The following is a 26,739-nucleotide window of genomic DNA, read 5'->3' as shown; positions in this document are numbered from 1 at the left end:
CACCAGAGGAGCAGAAGTGGTAGAGGATGAGGAGGTCCCGTTGGTAGACGAGATCTTGCCTCGCCCCGGGAAAGCATGGACCAACTTCTACAGTCCTATTGGGGACAAGCCGGAACTTGTTCACTCGGTTATGAGAAAGGAGGAGATCGTAGAGTTGAAGGCTAGGTAAGGAATTCCTCACTACATCGAAATACTGCCGGCGGTAGGGGACGACATAGTCCATTTTGACCGCCCAAGGTACTGCGTGTTCTACGCCTACCCCTTTCTTGTCAGATACACGCTTCCTCTCCCTCTCCTGGTGGTAGATTTCTGCCGTTTTTACGAGGTATGCCCCGCCCAACTTTCGTCATACCTGTATAAGTTGTTCCATATGTTGCTCAAGTATGCGGAGCTCGCCGGTCATGAGATCACTTTAGGGCATATGCTCAACATCTTCGCCCCTCAGCTCATTTGCGGCACGATGATTCACATGCGCCATCGAGGGTCGAAGAGTCCGGTAGTGAAGATGGATGACAAGGCTAACCGTCGATTCTAAGAGAATTATTTCTATGTGCGGACCGAGCACCTTGTGGCAGATCCAACGGGGTTCCCTGAGAAGTGGAACTTTGCGCGTAAGTTTCTTATGTTTTTAGTCGGAGAGATGCCCGACCGCTTTCTGTTACAGTACTAAACTCTGGTATGTCTGTGCAGCTGCGAAGTTGCCCCCTCCATCTGTCGAAGGTATCCGCGAGTGGGTGAGTGCCATCCTCCCCCATACGGCGGGGGTCCGCACCTCTTGTTTCTGTTTGCTATTTTTCCTCTTTTTTTACTTAGTTTCTTATGTGATGTTTGTCGATGTCAGGGAGAGTGCGGAGAGCGAGGGATCCTCCATTAGCTTTTCGTCAGCCTGCATCATTTGCTCGCCCTGCTGCAGCATCTACCGCTCGGGCTTCGTCGAGGGCTGCTTCAGTTGAGTCTATGGCTGTGATTATTCCTATGGAGGCCACTTCTTAGACTGAGGTTCCGACTCGTACCACTCGTCTGACGGGCGAATCTCCCCGTGCTAAGGAAGAAGAGGGGTCGTCCAAGAGGCGACGAGTGGAATTCGAGACAACCCCTCCAACTGTAGCATATTTGGATGACTCTCCCTTAACAGTATCTGGGGCGGGAGTTGATACCACTCTGCCCGTAAAGACGGAGCCAGCCGCCTTATCAGCCCCATCAACGGAGATTCCTGCCACTATCGTTGATCAGCAACCAGCTGTGACGGGAGGCCAGATTTTTGAGGTTGTTGTTGTGGTTTCGGACGTGACCTCATCCTCCATACCTGGTCGTGCTTCCTCAGCTGCTGAACGAGGAAAGGGCGTTGTGGCCAACGACTATGAATTCGAGTCGGACCTCGATCCTGATGATGTCAGGATGTTGAGGAGGGTATCAACCATTCGGTGGTTCATGCGGGAGACCCGTCCCGTATTCTTGAGATCTCTTCGGATGTTAATCTCCTAGGGGACATGGAGGATCTGGTGCCGCAGTTTGACATTTTGTTCTCCGCTTCCGAGAATAAGGCTTTCCGGAACGTTTCTGATATTGACTTGATGCTTGAAGTGGCTGCTATGGGCCTGAGGGTACATTTCGCCTTTCTTTCATGTTTCTTTTATCTTTCTGGATGATACGATCTTAACTCGTCTTTTCGTTTTCTAGGCATACATGGTGGAAATAGAGAGTGCTCATAGGGCTGATATTCGGGCCAAGTTTTTCTTGAAGATGTTGGAGAAGTATCGGCGCTATCGCAACAAGTGTCGTGAGATGCACGAGCGGCTGAAGGTGAACCCTGGTGATCGATCGCTCGACGAGGAGTTGGAGAAGAGGGATCAGAAATTGATGCAGGCTATTCGTAACAAGAGTGTACTCGAGGAGCACCTTCGTGCAAAGGACGAAGAGCTTGAGTTGGGCAAAAGGGTTGCTGCAGAGTTTGAATATCTTCAGGGGAAGCTGAGGTCGATGCAGTCTGAGATGGATCAAAATCTTATCAAGGTTGAGGCGATGAGTGCGGAGTGGATGGGAAAGTTGGACGAGTTGGAGAGAAAGGTTGCTGGGTTGGAGAACATTGAGGTCGCCTGGTCGTAGTTGTTGGCGAGGGCGGCGGCTCTGGAAAACACTATACGCGTCCTCCGATCAGAGCAGGAATCGGAGAGGGTGACGACCATGCTGCGGAAGTGAGGCTCGAGGAGCGTATTGGCGATATCGACCGGGATGCATCATCCTTAGGAGATCAGGTCGCTGCACTTGAGTCCAAAAAGGTGCAATTGTTGGCTCAAGTAGAATCTTCCTCCACTATTGTTCCCCGTCAATTGCATGAGCTTTGGGTTCATGGTGAAGCTCAGCGGGATATATACAAGAGTTTGTGGGAGGCGGGCAATGTTACTGAGGCCGCATATGAAGGAGCACGGGCAAAGGCACGAGAGGCTCGTGTTAACTTTGGTTATGACTCTGCGACTCCGGAGGCCGATGATGGCGCGGATGATGAGGGAGTACTTCCTGGAGATGGTAGCGATGATGGTGGTGGTGATGACGCTGAGTTAAAGAATGTTATCTTTGTCTGTTTTCTATTTATTTTGTTCTTTGTCGGTTGTCGTTATTTCTTTCTTCTTTCCTCTTCTTTTCTTTTTTATTGTTGGCTTGGGCCGTATGTAATCTGCGACCGTTTGCATAGTGACTTTGTATAAAGAGGAATTTTTCATTGTTGTATGCCCTCTGCATTATTATTTTTTTGTCTTGCTCCTTATAACTATGGTGCGAAGTATATTCTCACGTGACGAGTTCCCTATTCTTTTGGAATTTAGTGTCGCGCGGGCTGAATGGGATTTTGGCGACGACTTTTGGCAGATGCGTTGATGTTCTCGAACTTGTGCCGAGGTGCTGTCCCATCATAACTCGAATGGTATCGAGTGATTTTTCCAATAAGGATTTTAGCCGTAGGGGTATTACTTTCGGGTTCATATGGAAGTATTATCCCGTCGTGAGTCCAAGTCTTTCTTTCCTTGGCCTTAAGGATGCTATTTTGGACTTTTGTCGAGATATCAATCTGCCGTCGTTCGATCGAGGTCGAACTCTTCTCTTTGCCGAAGGCCCTTGGCCTTTAGGCTGCTATTTCAAACTTGTCAAAATTTTAACCCGCCGTCGTTCGATCGAGGTCAAACTCTTCCCTTTAGCGAAGGCCCTTGGTCTTTAAGGTGTCATTTCGAACTTGTTAAAATTTTAACTCGTCGTCGTTCGATCGAGGTCAAACTCTTCTCTTTGGCGAAGGCCCTTGGCCTTTAGGGTGTTATTTCGAACTTGTCAAAATTTTAACCCGTCGTCGTTCGATCATGGTTGAACTCTTCTCTTTGGCAAAGGCCCTTGGCCTTTAGGGTGTTATTTCAAACTTGTCAAAATTTTAACCCGGCGTCGTTCGATTGAGGTCGAACTCTTCTCTTTGGCGAAGGACCTTGGCCTTTAGGGTGTTATTTCGAACTTGTCGAAATTTTAACCCGTTGTCGTTCGATTGAGGTTGAACTCTTCTCTTTGGCGAAGGCCCTTGGCCTTTAAGGTGTTATTTCGAACTTGTCGAAATTTTAACCCATCGTCGTTCGATCTAGGTCAAACTTTTCTCTTTGGTGAAGGCCCTTGGCCTTTATGGTGCTATTTCGAACTTGTCAAAATTTTAACCCCTCGTCATTCGATCGAGGTCGAACTCTTCTCTTTGGTGAAGGACCTTGGCCTTTAGGGTGTTATTTCGAACTTGTCAAAATTTTAACCCGTCGTCGTTCGATCGAGGTCAAACTCTTCTCTTTGGCGAAGGCCCTTGACCTTTAGGGTGTTATTTTGAACTTGTCGAAGTTTTAACCTGTCGTCGTTCGATCGAGGTCGATCTCTTCTCTTTGGCGAAGGCCCTTGGCCTTTAAGGTGTTATTTCAAACTTGTCAAAATTTAGCCCGTCATCGTTCGATCGAGGTCAAACTCTTCTTATTGGCGAAGGCCCTTGGCCTTTAGGGTGTTATTTCAAACTTGTCAAAATTTTAACTCGTCGTTGTTCGATCGAGGCCGAACTCTTCTCTTTGGGGAAGGCTCTTGGCCTTTAAGGTGTTATTTTGAACATGTCAAAATTTTAACCCGTTGTCGTTCGATCAAGGTTGAACTCTTCTCTTTGGCGAAGGCCCTTGGCCTTTAGGGTGTTATTTCGAACTTGTCGAAATTTTAACCCATTGTCGTTCGATCGAGGTCGAACTCTTCTCATTGGCGAAGGCCCTTGGCCTTTAGGGTGTTATTTCGAACTTGTCGAAATTTTAACCCGTTGTCGTTCGATCATGGTTGAACTCTTCTCTTTGGTAAAGGACCTTGGCCTTTAGGGTGTTATTTCGAACTAGTCAAAATTTTAACCCGTCGTTATGGAGAATCAGGTATCCTCTAGGGGAGTCCCAGTTCGCTTGATTCCGTTCGCGTTAGAGAGTGTAATATCGGAGAGTACAAAACGTTATTGTTTTTCTCACGTTCATTTCATGCATACATTGAAGTTTCCCTATCTGACCTTTTACTTTCTGTCTGGAAATATCGTCGGTGGGGCGGGGCGGTGAATTATACTTTGACTTCGGGGGCTTTCCCCTCGTCTTCCCAATTTTTAGGTCCCCGGGAAGGCCCTTTTGGGACGCCTTCTTGGCAAGGGCAAGGGAAGACCATTCAAGGGGTATCGCTTCCCTGGGGCTGGGTTTGTTTGGTAGGTGATTCTTGGTTGTTTTGCGGTAATTTCCCTTTTTCAGTTGGGTTGTTGCTCCGCTCGCTCGCCCGTGTGGTGATCGCGTTCTTGTTAGAGTAATCGGCAGAAGGTGGGCTAGGATGATATTTCCTTATTCCGATTCGATGAGTTGGAGAATGAAGGTGGATCCGTGGTGTTGCCCGTATTGCTTGGCACTTTGATGGTTGGTGGTGGTGGTGTTTTCTGAATTCAGTAACTGTATTCAGCTCTCTTTCCCCTCATTTGGTCACAGAGTGCTTAATTCCCCTTTTCCGTCTCCTCCACTTTCTTTGGAACAGTTGTAAGCTTATCATTATCATTCTCTTTGGCGGGCGACCATGCTTCTGATTTTCGATCTGGAGAAGATTATGAAGTTTTCACTAAGAAATCTCCACAGACGGCACTAAATTGTTTGACCGAAAGATATTGAAATCTTTTTGATTAAAACAATTAAAGAAGTTGAAGAGGTAAATCTTAGCCAAACCTAATAAAACTCCAGATCTATAAACAAATCGTGTGATGATAGGAAAAATGAAACAGAAGCAATAAATTATTGAAGCTTTTCATTCATTCTTTTACCAATCGATGAATGACTGTTGTACATCTTCCATAGAAGATTGTTTTACTTTCTTTTCCCTATGGAGATTACAGAGGAGAGGAAGAGAAAAAGCCCCCTTCTAGAAAGGTTCCCTCCCTATATATAGTCATGTAGTTCTAGCTGTGTATTAAAGCCATGGCCCCTTCGTACCACGTCCGTTTTTGTCGTTCCCTGGATATTGTCCTTCGACTTGGCAGACGCTGCGGACATGGGACTTGGAGCAAATCAGGGCGTCTCTCATCGTCTCATTGTTTGGACGTGGTTCCAATTGGGTCGAGCACAACAGTCAGATTTTGACCAATACAGAGATATACAGTTAAATTGCTATTGTAAGCGCGGTTTTTTTGAAGAGAAAAATGTTTGGCTTGGGGAAAGTACGACTTGACAAATAAAACAGAGCTCGATTGAGTTGGTCGTGTCTATACCATAGTCCACATAGTACGGGTGATATGGTTGGTACTCCTTCACTGTTAATCAGCAATATCGGATTCGAGCACTACAAATGACAAACTTCTCGATAAAAAGTGCTTTACTTAGTGGATTCATTTCGCGCGAATCCAAATTAGTCGGGCTAGTGAATTTTAGATGAAAAAAAAAAAGAATTGATCATGTTTGTCTCAAAAGATTCACTTTGTTCAATTTCCTAACACCAATTGGCTAATTTCCTCGTGTATTTTGGACACTGATTAATCTATTTTTTCAATATGAAACATTTACATTCGAAACTTTATAAAAAGAGCATTAAGTCAAAGGCAGACAAAAAGAGATAATGCACCACGCATGTATTAAAGTACGAATGCTAACATTTAAGTTTAAGAGGGCAACATATGCAAAAGTAAGCATAATGTATATAACATCTAGAGTTCAACTTTTTGTTGCTCATAAGACATAACAAGTCCAGGGGCGAAGCTTGGGGTGCAATGGGTTTAACCATTAGCTGCTTAATCTAATATGTGGCCTAAAGCCAAAACTTAACAGAGGCCTTAAATATTTTTAGTAAATTTTTTATATTTTTTATTTGATGTTTATTCGTATAGCTTCCTAAAATGCAAGAAAGTTATTTATATTTGGATAATCAGTTTTTTACTTTACAATACGGTTAGTACATATAATTCTCACGAGACATTGTTGATTTTAAGTTAGATCTTTATTAATTTTTCATATCATTCCTAATTTAAAAAAATGGTAAAATCATCAATTTCATAAATCATTATGCTTTAAGATATTCAAGGTTAATGGCTTTGTTTGGCCAAACTTTTCCAAAGCAAAATGCTTTTTCTTCCCAAAAGTACCTCTTTTTAAGAAGTTGAGGTGTTTGGCCAAACATTTAGGAGGAAACAGGCTACAAGACAACATATTTTCTAATCTAATCAATTAAAATTTATAAACAGGAATGATTCAAATGCATTAGATAAAATTAAGATAGAAAGTAGTTACAAATTTAATTGCCTACTATCTTCAACCATAATTACGTTACGTAATTTAAAATAGTAAATAATATAAACTTTTAAAATATAGATGTAGTGGTTGATAAAAATTGACAACATGTGATTTTAAAAATTTATTTCACTCATAATAAATATATAATTATTTATATTATATATTCCATATGGTTAATCTATAATCCCTTTTTTTTGGGGGGGGGGGGGCTAAAGCCCATACTTTAGTGGCTTTAGGGTTGAGCCGCCCCTGGGTTAACCGAATCTTTTTCTCTAGAAAATTATATATTTACAAGGTTAAAATTATTTTTTCTGTATATAGTATATGTTGAATATTCTTGGCTTCTTTATATTTTTTTGAACAAGCAAGTCTCATGCTACAAACTGATGCCTCTCGTTAGCCTCAAAGAGGGGAAAATGCGTAATCTAATTGTGACGACCCGAAGGGTCATCACCGTAGTTCTTCCTTGTTCCGCGCTTTCGAGGCCTTGAAAACCTCGCTTTTAGTTTCCTCGATTGGCGTGCGCAGTTCGAGCGCGTAGCCGGAAATTTTTTATGTTAGAATATGTGAATTATGTGAAACATTTGATGAATTTTGGTATTAATATGCATAATGTTGACTTCGGTCAACATTTTGGGTAAACGGACCCGGACCTGTGATTCGACGGTCCCGGAGGGTCCGTAGAAAAATATGGGACTTGGGCGTGTGCCCGAAATTAAATTCCGAGGTCCCAAGCCCGAGAAATGAATTTTTGTGTGAAATTATTTTCTGAAATTAATTAAGGAAAATGAAGAAGAAAATTGATCAGAAAACTGTGGTATCGGGCTCGTATTTTGGTTTCGACGTCCGGTACGAGTCTTAAATATGTTTTAAGCACTATCTGTAAAGTTTGGCTAAAAGCGGACATCATATGACGTGTTTCGGACTAAAAATGGAGAATTTGAGTTATGAAAGTTGAAGAAAGAAAATCATGTGTTTGAGGCTTGATCCTATGTATATGATGTTATTTTGGCGATTTGATCGCACGAGTAAGTCCGTAAGATATTTTTAAGGTTGTGTGCATGTTTGGTTTGGAGCCCCGAGGGCTCGGGTGAGTTTTGAATGGGGCCCGGGAGGTCTTGGACTTAAGAAAATGCAGGTTCAGGTGTTGCAGACACCAGCGCGGCCGCGGTCATTTCCGCGCTGGAGCCGTGCGGCCGCGATGCATTTTTGTGCGGTCCGCGTGGCTGAGTCTGAGGGTTAGGGTTTCAGGTTAACCAGCGCGGCCGCGCACCAAAACAGTGCGGTCCGCGCTGGAAGGGTTCAGAGAAGCCCCACTTTTCTCCCACTCGGCGCGGCCGCAACACATTTTTGTGCGGTCCGCGCCAGGTCCTCAGAAAGGTATACAAGTTCGGAAAATCTCAGTCATTTTTCACTTTTCAAAAACCCAAAACCTAAGAGGCAATTTTCCAAACAACTTTTTTTCTCCAAAACGATTGGTAAGTGATTTCTAACTTTATTTCTTTATTCCTTAATATCTTTTAACATAATTTCAACTTCAAATCAAAGATTTTCATGGGGAAAATTGGGTGTTTTGGGTAGAACCTAGGTTTTCTACAAATTGAGGAGTTGGACCTCAATTTGGGGTCCGATTTCAAAACAAAGCATATACTTGGACTCGTGGGAGAATGGGTAACCGGGTTTTGGTCCGAACCTCGAGTTTCGACCACGTGGGTCCGGGGGTGTTTTTGACCTTTTTGGGAAAAACCTTGTAAAAATTATTTTCATGCATTGGGATTGATCCATTTAGTAATTATTAATGTGATTGAGTAACTTATGACTAGATTCGAGCGGATTGGTGGTGGAATCAAGAGGTAAAGCTATACTAGAAGCGTGAGTTGAGTTTGGAGCATTCGAGGTAAGTGTTTGTTCTAACTTTGGCTTGAGGGAATAGGATTAGGATGATATTTGCTACTTGCTAATGTGGAGTACGGTGTATAGGCATGGTGACGGTTATCTATGCACCGGAGTCTAGCATGACCGTGAGTCTTGATTGCTTTTAATTCGAATAATGTGACACAAGCTCCTTGTTTATTTGATAAGTTTCATATAATGTGAATGGTTGAGGAAGAATGATATAAAAGGAGAATGTGTTGTGAATACTCCCTTGCCGGGATGTGTAGACTGATATATATATATTCTCCCTTGTCGGGATATTTTGGGTTGTTAGCTGTACCCTTGCCGGGTTAAAGGTATTGAGTTGTTATTCTTCCCTGAAGGGGTCTACTATATGAAGTCAGATATTATATATGTTATTATGGGATCGTGTGGCACGCCGTCCACTTGGTTATTGGCCTCTGTTGCCGATGACATATTGTGCACTGTGATAAAGATGAATTGGGATTGTTTGGCACGCCGTCCACTTATATATGTGATATTATGGGATCGTGTGGCATGCCGTCCACTTGGTTATTGGCCTCTGTTGCCGGTGACATATTGTGCACTGTGATAAGATGAATTGGGATCGTGTGGCACGCCGTCCACTTATATATGTGATATTATGGGATCGTGTGGCACGCCGTCCACTTGGTTATTGGCCTCTGTTGCCGGTGACATATTGTGCACTGTGATAAAGATGAATTGGGATCGTGTGGCACGCCGTCCACTTATATATAATATTATGGGATCGTGTGGCATGCCGTCCACTTATATATATGATATTATGGGATCGTGTGCCATGCCTTCCACTTATATATGATATTACGGGATCGTGTGGCACGCCGTCCACTTATATATATATATACATCATGGGAACCGGAGTCTCTTCTGCTTATTTTCGATATTTCATTTTTTATCTGTTACTCCCCGATAGCATGTCCCCTCCCAGTTTTACTTTGCATTATCTTGTTATTGTTTTCTTGCACGTGTTGTATATATATATCTGTACAAGTTAATTGTGGTAGGTACTGTCTAGCCTCGTCACTACTTCGGCGGGGTTAGGCCAGGCACTTACCAGCACATGGGGTCGGTTGTGCTGATGCTACACTTTGTGCATTTTTGGTGCACAGATCAGGGAGCAGCTTACGGATCGCAGCAGTAGGACTTCTGGGAGCTGTCTTTAGTCCAGGGACTCTCGAGGTAGCCTAGCTGGCGTTCGCAGGCCAAAGTCCCTTTCCATGTTTTTTTTTCGTTTGTTCATATTGTATCAGACAAACATGATGTATTTCCTTTCAGACATTGTTTGTAGTATTCTGTAGTAGTCCGTGAGCTAGTGACACCAGACCTTAGGTAGTGATGTGTATTAAACTTCCGCACTTTTGGTTTTCATTTGCTTTAGAGTTAAAGCCTTCCGCTTAGATTTTGTCCCGGTTATTATATTGTTTGAAAGAAAGCAGGAAAGGTGTTTTAAATATTTGGCTTGCCTAGCTCCGATAGTAGTCGCCATCACGACACCCGATGGTGGGAAATCCGGGTCGTGACAAGTTGGTACCAGAGCTCTAGGTTACTTAGGTCTCACAACTCACGGACAAGCTCGGTAGAGTCTGAGGGATCGGTACGGAGACGTCTGTATTTATTCCGCAGAGGCTACCGAGTTAGGAAAACTTCACCTTGTTCATTCTTGTCGTGCGATTCTGTTTCTCAAGTACTGATTGTCTTTCCACTCTGTTCTTTCGCAGATGGCGAGGACACGTGCTTCCTCTTCTACCGCGCAACAGCCTGATCCCCCAGCAGCAGCCCCTATTAGGGGCAGAGGGCGAGGCCGTGCCAGAGGCCGAGGCCGGGGCAGGGCTCAGCCCCGAGCAGCATTTCCAGCGACGGAGCCTCAGGTCGATTTTGAGGAGGAGGTTCCGGCCCCAGCTGTTCCAATGGGCCCAGCTCAGGTCCGAGAGGGTTTCATAGCCACTCCAGTGCTTCAGGATGCTTTGGTCCGACTGGTAGGCTTTATGGAGGGCATTTCTAGAGCGGGTTTGCTTTCCGTAGCTCCAGCCACATCTCAGGCTGGGGTAGGAGTTCAGACTCCCGATACTCGTACTCCAGAGCCGGTAGCTCCTCAGGCTCAGGTTCCAGCGGTTCAGCCAGCTGTGGCAGCCCAGCCAGGTATTGCGGCTCAGTCCAGTGATGGTGCGGCTATATCCGCGGATGCTTTGTGGAGGCTTGATCGTTTAACCAAGCTCTTCACTACTACATATAGTGGCACTCCCTCAGAGGATGCTCAAGATTTCATATTCAGCTGTCATGAGGTTCTACGGACTATGGGCATTGTAGAGACCAATGGGGTCGATTTCACCACTTTTCGCCTGGCAAGATCCGCCAAGACTTGGTGGAGAGATTTCTGTTTAGCCAGGCCAGCAGGGTCGCCATCATTGACCTGGGATCAGTTTTCAGAGTTATTTCTGGGGAAGTTTCTCCAGTTACTCAGCGGGATGCCCTTCGCAGGCAGTTTGAGCGTCTCCAGCAGGGTTCGATGTCAGTTACCCAGTATGAGACAGTTTATTGATCTTGCACGCCATGCCATTGTGATACTCCCCACCGAGAGAGAGAGGGTGCGGAGGTTTGTTGATGGGTTAGTTCAGCCGATCCGTGTTCAGATGGCCATGAGTGCCGGTAGTCAGATTTTATTTCAGGAGGCGGCAGATGGTGCCTGCCGGATAGAGATGGCACTTTCTCAGGGAGGTGGTCATGGGTCTGATAAGAGGCCCCGTCATTCTGGTAGATTCAGTGGTATCTCATCTGGATGTGGGGGTTCTTATGGTAGAGGCCATCCTTCAAGTCCCTTTCAGTCAGCTCTCCAGGCTTATCATGGTACACTAGGTGGTCGCGGTTCTCGGCCGCAGTATTCTGACCAGCAACTCTTTAGTTCACCATCAGCACCTATCAGTGCACCACCACTTCGTTATTCTCAGTAGCCGAGGGCTTGTTATACTTGCGGCGATGTGAGTCACATTGCCAGATATTGCCCTCGAGCTTCCAGCAGCTCGCAGCAGCAGGGTCCTCGCCCGATGATCCAGGCACCAGTTGCCCCACAGCCTGCCCAGCCAGCTAAAGGCGGGAGTAGAGGACATAGAGGTGGAGGTAGAGGTCTTAGAGGTGGAGCTCCGACCGCTAGAGGTAGGGGTCAACCAGCAGCAGATCGTCCCAGGGATATGATTCAGGGAGGTGGGGCCCAGCCCCGTTGTTATGCGTTGCCACCTAGGCCAGAGGCTGAGTCATCAGATGCTGTGATTACAGGTACTATTCTGGTCTGTGATAGGGATGCTTCTATGTTATTTGATCCCGGATCTACGTATTCATATGTGTCGTCCTATTTTGCACCCTATTTGGTTATGCCTAGTGACTCGTTGAGTATTCCTATTTATGTGTCAACATCGGTGGGTGATTTTATTGTGGTCGACCAAGTTCATCGTTCTTGTATCGTAGTGTTTGGGGGTCTTGAGACCCGTGTCGATTTATTGCTTTTGGATATGGTCGACTTTGATGTTATATTGGGGATGGATTGGTTATCCCCGTACCATGCTATCTTGGATTGCCATGCCAAGACCGTGACCTTAGCCCTACCGAATTTACCCCGTTTAGAGTGGAGAGGGACTTCTGGTCATTGTACTCGCAGTGTTATCTCGTATGTGAAAGCTCGGCGTATGGTCGAGAATGGATGTTTGGCCTACTTGGCGTATGTTCGCGATTCTAGCGTGGAGGCCCCTTCTATTGATTATGTGCCCGTTGTTCGGGAGTTTCCTGAGGTTTTTCCTTCAGACTTGCGGGGTATGCCGCCCGACAGGGATATTGACTTTTGTATTGATTTGGCCCCGGGCACTCAGCCCATTTCTATCCCGCCATATCGTATGGCCCCGCCGGAGTTGAAAGAGTTAAAGGAACAACTGCAGGACTTGCTTGAGAAAGGTTTCATTAGACCCAGTGTTTCGCCTTGGGGTGCGCCGGTGTTGTTTGTTAAGAAAAAGGATGGTTTGATGAGAATGTGCATCGATTACCGGCAATTGAACAAGGTTACAATTAAGAATAAGTATCCACTGCCGAGGATCGACGATTTATTCGACCAGCTTCAGGGTGCGAGGGTGTTTTCAAAGATAGATTTGAGATCTGGCTACCACCAGCTGAGGATTAGGGCGTCTGATGTCCCTAAGACAGCATTTCGCACTCGGTATGGGCACTATGAGTTTTTGGTCATGTCATTTGGATTGACTAATGCCCCAGCAGCGTTCATGGAGTTGATGAACCGAGTGTTCAGACCTTATTTGGACTTGTTCGTGATAGTCTTCATTGACGATATTCTTATATACTCCCGCAGTCAGGAGGAGCATGAGCAGCACCTCAGAGTGGTCCTTCAGACCCTAAAGGATAGTCAGTTGTATGCTAAGTTCTCAAAGTGCGAGTTTTGGTTGAGTTCGGTCGCATTCCTGGGTCATGTCGTATCAGCAGCAGGTATTCAGGTAGACCCGAAGAAGATAGAGGCAGTCAAGAACTGGCCTCGACCAGCTTCAGCTACGGATATTCGGAGTTTCCTGGGGTTAGCAGGTTATTACCGTCGGTTCGTGGAGGGGTTTTCATCCATTGCAGCCCCTATGACCAGATTGACCTGGAAGGGTGCCCAGTTCAGGTGGTCAGACGAGTGTGAGGCGAGCTTTCAGAAGCTCAAGACGGCTCTGACTATGGCACCGGTATTGGTTTTGCCCACAGGTTCAGGGCCATATATGGTCTATTGTGATGCGTCTCGTATTGGGCTTGGTGCAGTGTTGATGCAAGAAGGCAAGGTCATTGCTTATGCTTCGAGGCAGTTGAAGATCCACGAGAAGAATTATCCGGTTCATGATCTCGAGTTGGCAGCCATTGTTCATGCCTTGAAGATCTGGAGGCATTACTTATATGGCGTGACGTGTGAGGTTTACACTGATCACAAGAGTCTTCAGTATCTGTTCAAGCAGAAAGAGTTGAATTTGAGGCAGAGGAGGTGGTTAGAGTTGCTAAAGGATTATGATGTTACTATCTTATACCACCCGGGGAAGGCCAATGTGGTGGCCGATGCATTGAGCAGGAAGTCCGCCAGCATGGGTAGTCTTGCTTATATTCCAGTCAGCCAGAGATCGCTTGCTTTGGATGTTCAGGCCTTGGCCAATCGTCTTGTGAGGTTGGATATTTCTGAGCCTAGCAAAGTGTTAGCTTGCACGGTTTCTCATTCCTCACTATTAGAGCGTATCCGCGAGCGGCAGGGGTTAGGCCAGGCACTTACCAGCACATGGGGTCGGTTGTGCTGATGCTACACTTTGTGCATTTTTGGTGCACAGATCAGGGAGCAGCTTACGGATCGCAGCAGTAGGACTTCTGGGAGCTGTCTTTAGTCCAGGGACTCTCGAGGTAGCCTAGCTGGCGTTCGCAGGCCAAAGTCCCTTTCCATGTTTTTTTTTCGTTTGTTCATATTGTATCAGACAAACATGATGTATTTCCTTTCAGACATTGTTTGTAGTATTCTGTAGTAGTCCGTGAGCTAGTGACACCAGACCTTAGGTAGTGATGTGTATTAAACTTCCGCACTTTTGGTTTTCATTTGCTTTAGAGTTAAAGCCTTCCGCTTAGATTTTGTCCCGGTTATTATATTGTTTGAAAGAAAGCAGGAAAGGTGTTTTAAATATTTGGCTTGCCTAGCTCCGATAGTAGTCGCCATCACGACACCCGATGGTGGGAAATCCGGGTCGTGACAAGTTGGTACCAGAGCTCTAGGTTACTTAGGTCTCACAACTCACGGACAAGCTCGGTAGAGTCTGAGGGATCGGTACGGAGACGTCTGTATTTATTCCGCAGAGGCTACCGAGTTAGGAAAACTTCACCTTGTTCATTCTTGTCGTGCGATTCTGTTTCTCAAGTACTGATTGTCTTTCCACTCTGTTCTTTCGCAGATGGCGAGGACACGTGCTTCCTCTTCTACCGCGCAACAGCCTGATCCCCCAGCAGCAGCCCCTATTAGGGGCAGAGGGCGAGGCCGTGCCAGAGGCCGAGGCCGGGGCAGGGCTCAGCCCCGAGCAGCATTTCCAGCGACGGAGCCTCAGGTCGATTTTGAGGAGGAGGTTCCGGCCCCAGCTGTTCCAATGGGCCCAGCTCAGGTCCGAGAGGGTTTCATAGCCACTCCAGTGCTTCAGGATGCTTTGGTCCGACTGGTAGGCTTTATGGAGGGCATTTCTAGAGCGGGTTTGCTTTCCGTAGCTCCAGCCACATCTCAGGCTGGGGTAGGAGTTCAGACTCCCGATACTCGTACTCCAGAGCCGGTAGCTCCTCAGGCTCAGGTTCCAGCGGTTCAGCCAGCTGTGGCAGCCCAGCCAGGTATTGCGGCTCAGTCCAGTGATGGTGCGGCTATATCCGCGGATGCTTTGTGGAGGCTTGATCGTTTAACCAAGCTCTTCACTACTACATATAGTGGCACTCCCTCAGAGGATGCTCAAGATTTCATATTCAGCTGTCATGAGGTTCTACGGACTATGGGCATTGTAGAGACCAATGGGGTCGATTTCACCACTTTTCGCCTGGCAAGATCCGCCAAGACTTGGTGGAGAGATTTCTGTTTAGCCAGGCCAGCAGGGTCACCATCATTGACCTGGGATCAGTTTTCAGAGTTATTTCTGGGGAAGTTTCTCCAGTTACTCAGCGGGATGCCCTTCGCAGGCAGTTTGAGCGTCTCCAGCAGGGTTCGATGTCAGTTACCCAGTATGAGACAGTTTATTGATCTTGCACGCCATGCCATTGTGATACTCCCCACCGAGAGAGAGAGGGTGCGGAGGTTTGTTGATGGGTTAGTTCAGCCGATCCGTGTTCAGATGGCCATGAGTGCCGGTAGTCAGATTTTATTTCAGGAGGCGGCAGATGGTGCCTGCCGGATAGAGATGGCACTTTCTCAGGGAGGTGGTCATGGGTCTGATAAGAGGCCCCGTCATTCTGGTAGATTCAGTGGTATCTCATCTGGATGTGGGGGTTCTTATGGTAGAGGCCATCCTTCAAGTCCCTTTCAGTCAGCTCTCCAGGCTTATCATGGTACACTAGGTGGTCGCGGTTCTCGGCCGCAGTATTCTGACCAGCAACTCTTTAGTTCACCATCAGCACCTATCAGTGCACCACCACTTCGTTATTCTCAGTAGCCGAGGGCTTGTTATACTTGCGGCGATGTGAGTCACATTGCCAGATATTGCCCTCGAGCTTCCAGCAGCTCGCAGCAGCAAGGTCCTCGCCCGATGATCCAGGCACCAGTTGCCCCACAGCCTGCCCAGCCAGCTAAAGGCGGGAGTAGAGGACATAGAGGTGGAGGTAGAGGTCTTAGAGGTGGAGCTCCGACCGCTAGAGGTAGGGGTCAACCAGCAGCAGATCGTCCCAGGGATATGATTCAGGGAGGTGGGGCCCAGCCCCGTTGTTATGCGTTGCCACCTAGGCCAGAGGCTGAGTCATCAGATGCTGTGATTACAGGTACTATTCTGGTCTGTGATAGGGATGCTTCTATGTTATTTGATCCCGGATCTACGTATTCATATGTGTCGTCCTATTTTGCACCCTATTTGGTTATGCCTAGTGACTCGTTGAGTATTCCTATTTATGTGTCAACATCGGTGGGTGATTTTATTGTGGTCGACCAAGTTCATCGTTCTTGTATCGTAGTGTTTGGGGGTCTTGAGACCCGTGTCGATTTATTGCTTTTGGATATGGTCGACTTTGATGTTATATTGGGGATGGATTGGTTATCCTCGTACCATGCTATCTTGGATTGCCATGCCAAGACCGTGACCTTAGCCCTACCGAATTTACCCCGTTTAGAGTGGAGAGGGACTTCTGGTCATTGTACTCGCAGTGTTATCTCGTATGTGAAAGCTCGGCGTATGGTCGAGAATGGATGTTTGGCCTACTTGGCGTATGTTCGCGATTCTAGCGTGGAGGCCCCTTCTATTGATTATGTGCCCGTTGTTCGGGAGTTTCCTGAGGTTTTTCCTTCAGACTTGCGGGGTATGCCGCCCGACAGGGATATTGACTTTTGTATTGATTTGGCCCCGGGCACTCAGCCCATTTCTATCCCGCCATATCGTATGGCCCCGCCGGAGTTGAAAGAGTTAAAGGAACAACTGCAGGACTTGCTTGAGAAAGGTTTCATTAGACCCAGTGTTTCGCCTTGGGGTGCGCCGGTGTTGTTTGTTAAGAAAAAGGATGGTTTGATGAGAATGTGCATCGATTACCGGCAATTGAACAAGGTTACAATTAAGAATAAGTATCCACTGCCGAGGATCGACGATTTATTCGACCAGCTTCAGGGTGCGAGGGTGTTTTCAAAGATAGATTTGAGATCTGGCTACCACCAGCTGAGGATTAGGGCGTCTGATGTCCCTAAGACAGCATTTCGCACTCGGTATGGGCACTATGAGTTTTTGGTCATGTCATTTGGATTGACTAATGCCCCAGCAGCGTTCATGGAGTTGATGAACCGAGTGTTCAGACCTTATTTGGACTTGTTCGTGATAGTCTTCATTGACGATATTCTTATATACTCCCGCAGTCAGGAGGAGCATGAGCAGCACCTCAGAGTGGTCCTTCAGACCCTAAAGGATAGTCAGTTGTATGCTAAGTTCTCAAAGTGCGAGTTTTGGTTGAGTTCGGTCGCATTCCTGGGTCATGTAGTATCAGCCGCAAGTATTCGGGTAGACCGGAAGAAGATAGAGGCAGTCAAGAACTGGCGTCGACCAGCTTCAGCTACGGATATTCGGAGTTTCCTGGGGTTAGCAGGTTATTACCGTCGGTTCGTGGAGGGGTTTTCATCCATTGCAGCCCCTATGACCAGATTGACCTGGAAGGGTGCCCAGTTCAGGTGGTCAGACGAGTGTGAGGCGAGCTTTCAGAAGTTCAAGACGGCTCTGACTATGGCACCGGTATTGGTTTTGCCCACAGGTTCAGGGCCATATATGGTCTATTATGATGCGTCTCGTATTGGGCTTGGTGCAGTGTTGATGCAAGAAGGCAAGGTCATTGCTTATGCTTCGAGGCAGTTGAAGATCCACGAGAAGAATTATCCGGTTCATGATCTCGAGTTGGCAGCCATTGTTCATGCCTTGAAGATCTGGAGGCATTACTTATATGGCGTGACGTGTGAGGTTTACACTGATCACAAGAGTCTTCAGTATCTGTTCAAGCAGAAAGAGTTGAATTTGAGGCAGAGGAGGTGGTTAGAGTTGCTAAAGGATTATGATGTTACTATCTTATACCACCCGGGGAAGGCCAATGTGGTGGCCGATGCATTGAGCAGGAAGTCCGCCAGCATGGGTAGTCTTGCTTATATTCCAGTCAGCCAGAGATCGCTTGCTTTGGATGTTCAGGCCTTGGCCAATCGTCTTGTGAGGTTGGATATTTCTGAGCCTAGCAAAGTGTTAGCTTGCACGGTTGCTCGTTCCTCACTATTAGAGCGTATCCGCGAGCGGCAGTTTGAGGATCCCCATTTGTGTGTCTTGAGAGACACGGTGCAGCGTGGAGGTGCCAAGAAAGTAACCTTAGATGATGATGGTGTATTGAGATTGCAGGGGCGAGTTTGTGTGCCCAATGTTGATGGGATTCGAGAGTTGATCTTAGCGGAGGCCCACAGTTCTCGGTATTCTATTCACCCGGGCACCGCGAAGATGTATCAGGATCTGAGGCAGCACTATTGGTGGCGTAAGATGAAGAAAGACATCGTTGCGCACGTGGCTCGATGTTTGAATTGTCAGCAGGTTAAGTACGAGCATCAAAGACCTGGTGGTCTATCTCAGAGGATTGCACTTCCCGAGTGGAAGTGGGAGAGGATTACGATGGATTTCGTTACTGGACTCCCGATGACTCGGAAAAAGTTTGATGCAGTTTGGGTCATTGTTGATAGGCTGACCAAGTCAGCGCATTTTGTTCCTGTTGCAGCCACCTATTCGTCCGAAAGGTTAGCCGAGATTTATATCAGGGAGATTGTTCGCCTTCATGGGGTGCCGCTATCTATCATTTCGGATCGGGGTACGCAGTTTACCTCGCATTTCTGGAGAGCGGTTCAGCGAGAGTTGGGCACCGAGGTTGAGTTGAGTACAACATTTCATCCGCAGACAGACGGTCAGTCCGAGAGGACTATTCAGATTCTTGAGGACATGCTCCGAGCCTGTGTTATTGATTTTGGAGGCTCGTGGGACCAGTTTTTGCCTTTAGCAGAGTTCGCCTACAACAACAGCTACCAGTCCAGCATTCAGATGGCTCTGTATGAGGCGTTGTATGGTAGGCGATGTCGGTCTCCAGTTGGATGGTTTGAGCCGGGATAGGCTCGATTATTGGGTACGGATCTGGTTCAGGAAGCCTTGGACAAGGTCAGGATCATTCAGGATAGACTTCGTACAGCTCAGTCCAGACAGAAGAGTTATGCAGACCGCAAGGTCAGAGATGTTGCTTTCATGGTTGGTGAGCGGGTATTGCTCTGTGTATCGCCTATGAAGGGCGTGATGAGATTTGGGAAGAAGGGCAAGCTCAGCCCTAGGTTCTTCGGTCCATTTGAGATTCTTGATTGTGTGGGAGAGGTGGCTTATAGACTTGCCTTGCCACCTAGCTTGTCAGTTGTGCATCTCGTGTTTCATGTATCTATGCTCTAGAAGTATCGCGGGGATCCATCGCACGTGTTGGATTTCAGCACTGTCCAATTGGATAAGGATCTGTCATATGAGGAGGAGTCGGTGGCTATTCTAAACCGGCAGGTTCGACAGTTGAGGTCGAAGAGGTTTCCTTTGGTGCGGGTTCAGTGGAGAGGTCAGCCTCCTGAGGCATCGACCTGGGAGTCCGAGTCCGATATGCGGAGCCGTTATCCTCATTTATTTCCCGACTCAGGTACTTCTTTCTTTTGTCCGTTCGAGGACGAACGGTTGTTTTAGAGGTGGAGAATGTGACGACCCGAAGGGTCATCACCGTAGTTCTTCCTTGTTCCGCGCTTTCGAGGCCTTGAAAACCTCGCTTTTAGTTGCCTCGATTGGCGTGCGCAGTTCGGGCGCGTAGCCGGAAAGTTTTTATGTTAGAATATGTGAATTATGTGAAACATTTGATGAATTTTGGTATTAATATGCATAATGTTGACTTCGGTCAACATTTTGGGTAAACGGACCCGGACCTGTGATTCGACGGTCCCGGAGGGTCCGTAGAAAAATATGGGACTTGGGCGTGTGCCCGGAATCAAATTCCGAGCACCCAAGCCCGAGAAATAAATTTTTGTGTGAAATTATTTTCTGAAATTAATTAAGGAAAATGAAGAAGAAAATTGATCAGAAAACTGTGGTATCGGGCTCGTATTTTGGTTCCGACGCCCGGTACGAGTCTTAAATATGTTTTAAGCACTATCTGTAAAGTTTGGCTAAAAACGGACATCATATGACGTGTTTCGGACTAAAAATGGAGAGTTTGAGTTATGAAAGTTGAAGAAAGAAAATCATGTGTTTGAGGCTTGATCCTATGTATATGATGTTATTTTGGCGATTTGATCGCACGAGTAAGTCTGTAAGATATTTTTAAGGTTGTGTGCATGTTTGGTTTGGAGCCCCGAGGGCTCGGGTGAGTTTTGAGTGGGGCCCGAGAGGTCTTGGACTTAAGAAAATGCAGGTTCAGGTGTTGCAGACACCAGCGCGGCCGCGGTCATTTCCGCGCGGTCCGCGCTGGAGCCGTGCGGCCGTGATGCATTTTTGTACGGTCCGCGTGGTTGAGTCTGAGGGTTAGGGTTTCAGGTTAACCAGCGCGGCCGTGCACCAAAACAGTGCGGTCCACGCACCAAAATAGTGCGGTCCGCGCTGGAAGGGTTCAGAGAAGCCCCACTTTTCTCCCACTCGGCGCGGCCGCAACACATTTTTGTGCGGTCCGTGCAGGTCCTCAGAAAGGTATACAAGTTCGGAAAATCTCAGTCATTTTTCACTTTTCAAAAACCCAAAACGTAAGAGGCGATTTTCCAAACAACTTTTTTCTCCAAAATGATTGGTAAGTGATTTCTAACTTAATTTCTTTATTCCTTAACATCTTTTAACATAATTTCAACTTCAAATCAAAGATTTTCATGGGGAAAATTGGGTGTTTTGGGTAGAACCTAGGTTTTCTACAAATTGAGAAGTTGGACCTCAATTTGGGGTCCGATTTAAAAACAAATCATATATTTGGATTCATGGGGGAATGGGTAACCGGGTTTTGGTCCGAACCTCGAGTTTCGACCACGTGGGTCCGGGGGTATTTTTGACCTTTTTGGGAAAAACCTTGAAAAATCTATTTTCATGCATTGGGGATGATTCATTTAGTAATTATTAATGTGATTAAGTAACTTATGACTAGATTCGAGCGGATTGGTGGTGGAATCAAGAGGTAAAGCTATACTAGAAGCGTGAGTTGAGTTTGGAGCATTCGAGGTAAGTGTTTGTTCTAACTTTGGCTTGAGGGAATAGGATTAGGATGATATTTGCTACTTGCTAATGTGGAGTACGGTGTATAGGCATGGTGACGATTATCTATGCACCGGAGTCTAGCATGACCGTGAGTCTTGATTGCTTTTAATTCGAATAATGTAACACAAGCTCCTTGTTTATTTGATAAGTTTCATATAATGTGAATTGTTGAGGAAGAATGATATAAAAGGAGAATGTGTTGTGAATACTCCCTTGCCGGGATGTGTAGACTGATATATATATATTCTCCTTTGTCGGGATATTTTGGGTTGTTAGCTGTACCCTTGCCGGGTTAAAGGTATTGAGTTGTTATTCTTCCCTGAAGGGGTCTACTATATGAAGTCAGATATTATATATGTTATTATGGGATCGTGTGGCACGCCGTCCACTTGGTTATTGGCCTCTGTTGCCGATGACATATTGTGCACTGTGATAAAGATGAATTGGGATCGTGTGGCACGCCGTCCACTTATATATGTGATATTATGGGATCGTGTGGCATGCCGTCCACTTGGTTATTGGCCTCTGTTGCCAGTGACATATTGTGCACTGTGATAAAGATGAATTGGGATCGTGTGGCACGCCGTCCACTTGGTTATTGGCCTCTGTTACCGGTGACATATTGTGCACTGTGATAAAGATGAATTGGGATCGTGTGGCATGTCGTCCACTTATATATATATGATATTATGGGATCGTGTGGCACGCCTTCCACTTATATATGATATTACGGGATCGTGTGGCACGCCGTCCACTTATATAAATATATACATCATGGGAACCAGAGTCTCTTCTGCTTATTTCCGATATTTCATTTTTTATCTGTTACTCCCCGATAGCATGTCCCCTCCCAGTTTTACTTTGCATTATCTTGTTATTGTTTTCTTGCACGTGTTGTATATATATATCTGTACAGGTTAATTGTGGTAGGTACTGTCTAGCCTCGTCATTACTTTGCCGGGGTTAGGCCAGGCACTTACCAGTACATGGGGTCGGTTGTGTTGATGCTACACTCTGTGCATTTTTGGTGCACAGATCAGGGAGCAGCTTACGGATCGCAGCAGTAGGACTTCTGGGAGCTGTCTTCAGTCCAGGGACTCTCGAGGTAGCCTAGCTGGCGTTCGCAGGCCGAAGTCCCTTTCCATGTTTTTTTTTCGTTTGTTCATCTTATATCAGACAAACATGATGTATTTCCTTTCAGACATTGTTTGTAGTATTCTGTAGTAGTCCGTGAGCTAGTGACACCAAACCTTGGGTAGTGATGTGTATTAAACTTCCGCACTTTTGATTTTCATTTGCTTTAGAGTTAAAGCCTTCCGCTTAGATTTTGTCCCGGTTATTATATTGTTTGATAGAAAGCAAGAAAGGTGTTTTAAATATTTGGCTTGCCTAGCTCCTATAGTAGGCGCCATCACGACACCCGATGGTAGAAAATTCGGGTCGTGACACTAATTTGATCATACACATTAAAATGAAACTGAGACATGCCAAACTTTGGTGCATTTATTAATATGCTAGTATTATCCAACGTCATTGATAAATTAACTAGCAAAACCAAGATACAATAAAGTAAAGATGAATGCTTACATGCATGAAAATAGATCTTTAAGAAGTAGAGTGATCTAGCTGACAGCTTATATTAGCCCAAAAAATAGGAGTTCATTTTCTTCCTTTTGTTTATAATGGTAAGAGATTTTTCATTTCTTTGAGAAATATTTGAGTATTGTTTCAGTTTGCATATTGTATTTGGTTTCTCACGTAAGTTTGTTTATGAATCATTTATTTAGAAGAAATTCAAGGACCTTGTCTGCCATCTAGAGTTTAATGAAGAGTCTTGTCCTTCTTAATATAATGATAATGATGATTGATGAGGAATATTGAACAAACTGAAAAGACACCTTCACAGTAATTTTATAATTACTGTTCCACAAAAATTATATATCAAATAAACAAACAAAGTTAATCATCATGTGCTTGCTATGTATATAGGCAGTGCCAGAGCCACTTTAGTCCAACTGATATCCCTTGGCCGACGGAAAATTATACTGAAAATTATACTGCATAGTTAGGTAATTCTTTTTATATATACGTACTAAAAATCGAATTTTTTTTGTGACTTTTTTTCTTGTGTGTTTACTTTATTATATTTTAACCTCCTTTAATGAAAATACGTCACTATATATAAGTGTTTATATATTAAAATGGCAGGTGTTTATCACACATGTTTGCAGGTCCGCCTTCACGTGAGACTCGAATTAATTTCTAAATATGTAGGACCCGCAAAATCAAGACTCCACTAATATAATCAACCACCAAAGATGCTACTAATCTAACAATTATAAGTATATATATTCATCTATTTGAAAAGGTTTATAGTTAATTAATAAACAAACCTAGTTCTTATGGATCGATGTGATGTGATGATCAGCGGCCGATCCACCTTACTGACGGATCCAGGATTTTGAGAGCATGGGTACACTACCGGCTTTAACGTCATGCTTGTAAATAGTGTCAAAATTTTTTGATCAATAATGTCAATTGATGTGAGAACATTTAGTATTTTATGACTTATTTTCAATTTTAAATATTATTTAAAAGAGATAACTTATACACTTCTTAAACAACACAGTTCTTACCGTCAAAATTCAAAACAAATAGGAAAAATAAAATTGTAATAACAATTTAATACCGTAAAATTTGAAACTTATGCAAATTTTAGTGCAAAAAAAGCAAAAAAAAATATATTTAAAAATCTTAACATATGACTAATTCTTTATATGTAAATTACTTACAAAAATAAACTAAAATATTCCGTAAGAAATTATACTAACAATTCAAAAATCTTTGAGGTAAAAACAATTAAAAACTAAGAAACAAAAACGGTAAAGAGAAAATTACTTGAGAGATAGCAATTGAAATTGAGGTTGGCATAAATTGAGATTAGGGGGAATAAAAAACTGTAGGACGAGAACAAATGAAAGAAAGCAATAAAAAAGGAAAGAAAACTGTAGAATGAGAAAGTTTAAGTGGATTTGATCCCTTGTCCTTAGGAAGTAAAACAACCATCTTGCCAGTGCACCACTTAGTTTTGTAGAGCATAATTCCTAAAGATAATATTAGACCATTTATATAAATTATATACATGAAAAATTAATTTGTCAGGAAGACCATGAGTTCACGTGAAACCAAATTTATAGGGTAGATTCGCCCTTGCCTTTTGCGGGAACACGGTGCAGCTAGGTAAGAAAAATTTATATGCATATATAATATATGTTGACTCCGCTACTGATAATGATTTGGATTCATCGAGAGATGTTTCGTGGGATCTCGTCGTACTAATTACATGATGGATTAAGACCCCCATCAATTGATAAGAAAAGTAAATTCTCTAATTATTTTTTTTCCAAAGGATGCTGAATATTTACCAAAATTAAAGGTGGTTCACAGTCATTACACTCATTATACTAATGAAATGTGACGTGAAGTTTTTCTTTGTAGAGAAACCAATTAACGTGCAAAATTAAAACACCACAAAAGAATGTTGTTACTATCGGGGGTCGTTTGGTAGGATGCATTAAATAAAATAATGTTTGTATTAGCTTTGTGTATTAATAATATTTTATTTGGTAGATATTTTGAACTTATGCATTAGTTATGCAAGCATTAATTATACATCCTATTTGGTATTATCTTATGCATAACTAGTGCATAGAAAACCATGGTATTAGCAATGCAATGGGTTTTAATGTATGCATTAGCTTAGTTAAAGACAAAATTGTTCTTCAAAATTTATGCTTGATTAAAATATGCTAGTTATTATATTAATGTAAGTTTAAAATAATTCAAATAGTGAGAAATAAAATTATATCTCTAGTAAATAAATAAATACTTAGCATATTTCCTTTTTTATAAATAAATATTTAGTTCTATATTACAATATAGGTAGACAAATCAAATAATTTTTTAAAACTTTTTCATATAAAAATAATTCTCAACATATGTTTCTTTAAAAAGTTTTAGAGTGATGGACTGGTTTTGAAGGTATTTTTGTAAACAAGCAATTCTTTTAGAAATTGTGCAATGCTTTAATACATCAAACCAAACAATGGATAAGAAATATGTCAGCATAACTAATACCAGCATAACCAATACTAGCATTACTAATACACCATATTCAGCATTATTCTTATGCACCCTGCCAAACGACCCTTACAGATGGTTGTTGAAAATTATAATCATTCCATGCTTAATCGAAGATTTTAAATTCAAACCTTAAAAAATAATTTTTTTCAAATAAGAAGCATTTACCTTTTTTTTTTCTAGACCTACTATATATCAATCTAAATTAGTCAGTCTAATAAATTTTAAGAATATCGAGCGATTAAACAAGAAAAAATATATATGACGAGAACAAGATTTGATTGCTGGCCAGAAAGGGAAAAAAGAGTTTCAAAAAAGGAAACAGCCGCAACAAAAAGAAGTTGCCAAGGGGGAGTGTTATAAATATATTATATTATGGATGTTCATTTAGTACTCCGTTGTAAATAAGCTTCCTGAAGAAGCTTATCCATATGGGACTCCACCGTAAATATGTTTATCTATTTAAGTACTCTATTGGAAATAAGCTTCCTGAAGAAGCTTATCACTTCGATACCCGGTTATGGATAAACATTACCCCCGGTAGAAGATTATCCATACCGGGTATAATAAGCTTATCCTTTCAGTACCCAGTTATGGATAAATATTATCCCCGGTAGAAGATTATCCATACCGGGTATAATAAGCTTATCCTTTCAGTACCCAGTTATGGATAAACATTACCCCCGGTAGAAGATTATCCATACCGGGTATAATAAGCTTATCCTTTCAGTACCCAGTTATGGATAAATATTATCCCCGGTAGAAGATTATCCATACCGGGTATAATAAGCTTATCCTTTCAGTACCCAGTTATGGATAAACATTACCCCCGGTAGAAGATTATCCATATCGGGTATAATAAGCTTATCCTTTCAGTACTCCGTTATGGATAAACATTGCTCTCAGTAGAAGATTATCCATATCTGGTATAGTAGCAGCTTACACAGCAGCTTCCTTTCTTCTATAAATAGAAGAGATTTCAGTTCATTATGTACATCAGTTTGAATTCGAATAATATAACAGTTTCTCTCTATACTTGTCTTTACTTTACAGTCTTTATTTTATAACACGTTATCAGCACGAGACTCTGACATCTCGAGCAAATACTTTGAAAGTATTAGAGGTAAGAACTTTCTTTTCCTAAATAATGTCAAATCTTTCTAAACTTGAATTTGTAGCCCTGGATATATCGGGCAAAAGCTACATGTCTTGGGTGCTTGATGCTGAAATTCATCTTGATGCGATGGGTCTGGCAGACACCATCAAGGATAAAAATCAGGCATCAAACCAAGACCGTGCCAAAGCAATGATATTCCTACGCCATCACCTTGATGAGGGCCTGAAAATGGAATATCTCACTATTAAAGATCCAGTCATACTGTGGAATA

The sequence above is a fragment of the Nicotiana sylvestris genome, chromosome 12, assembly GCF_000393655.2.
Source record: "Nicotiana sylvestris chromosome 12, ASM39365v2, whole genome shotgun sequence".
NCBI lineage: Eukaryota > Viridiplantae > Streptophyta > Magnoliopsida > Solanales > Solanaceae > Nicotiana > Nicotiana sylvestris.
This window is presented reverse-complemented; position numbering follows the sequence as displayed.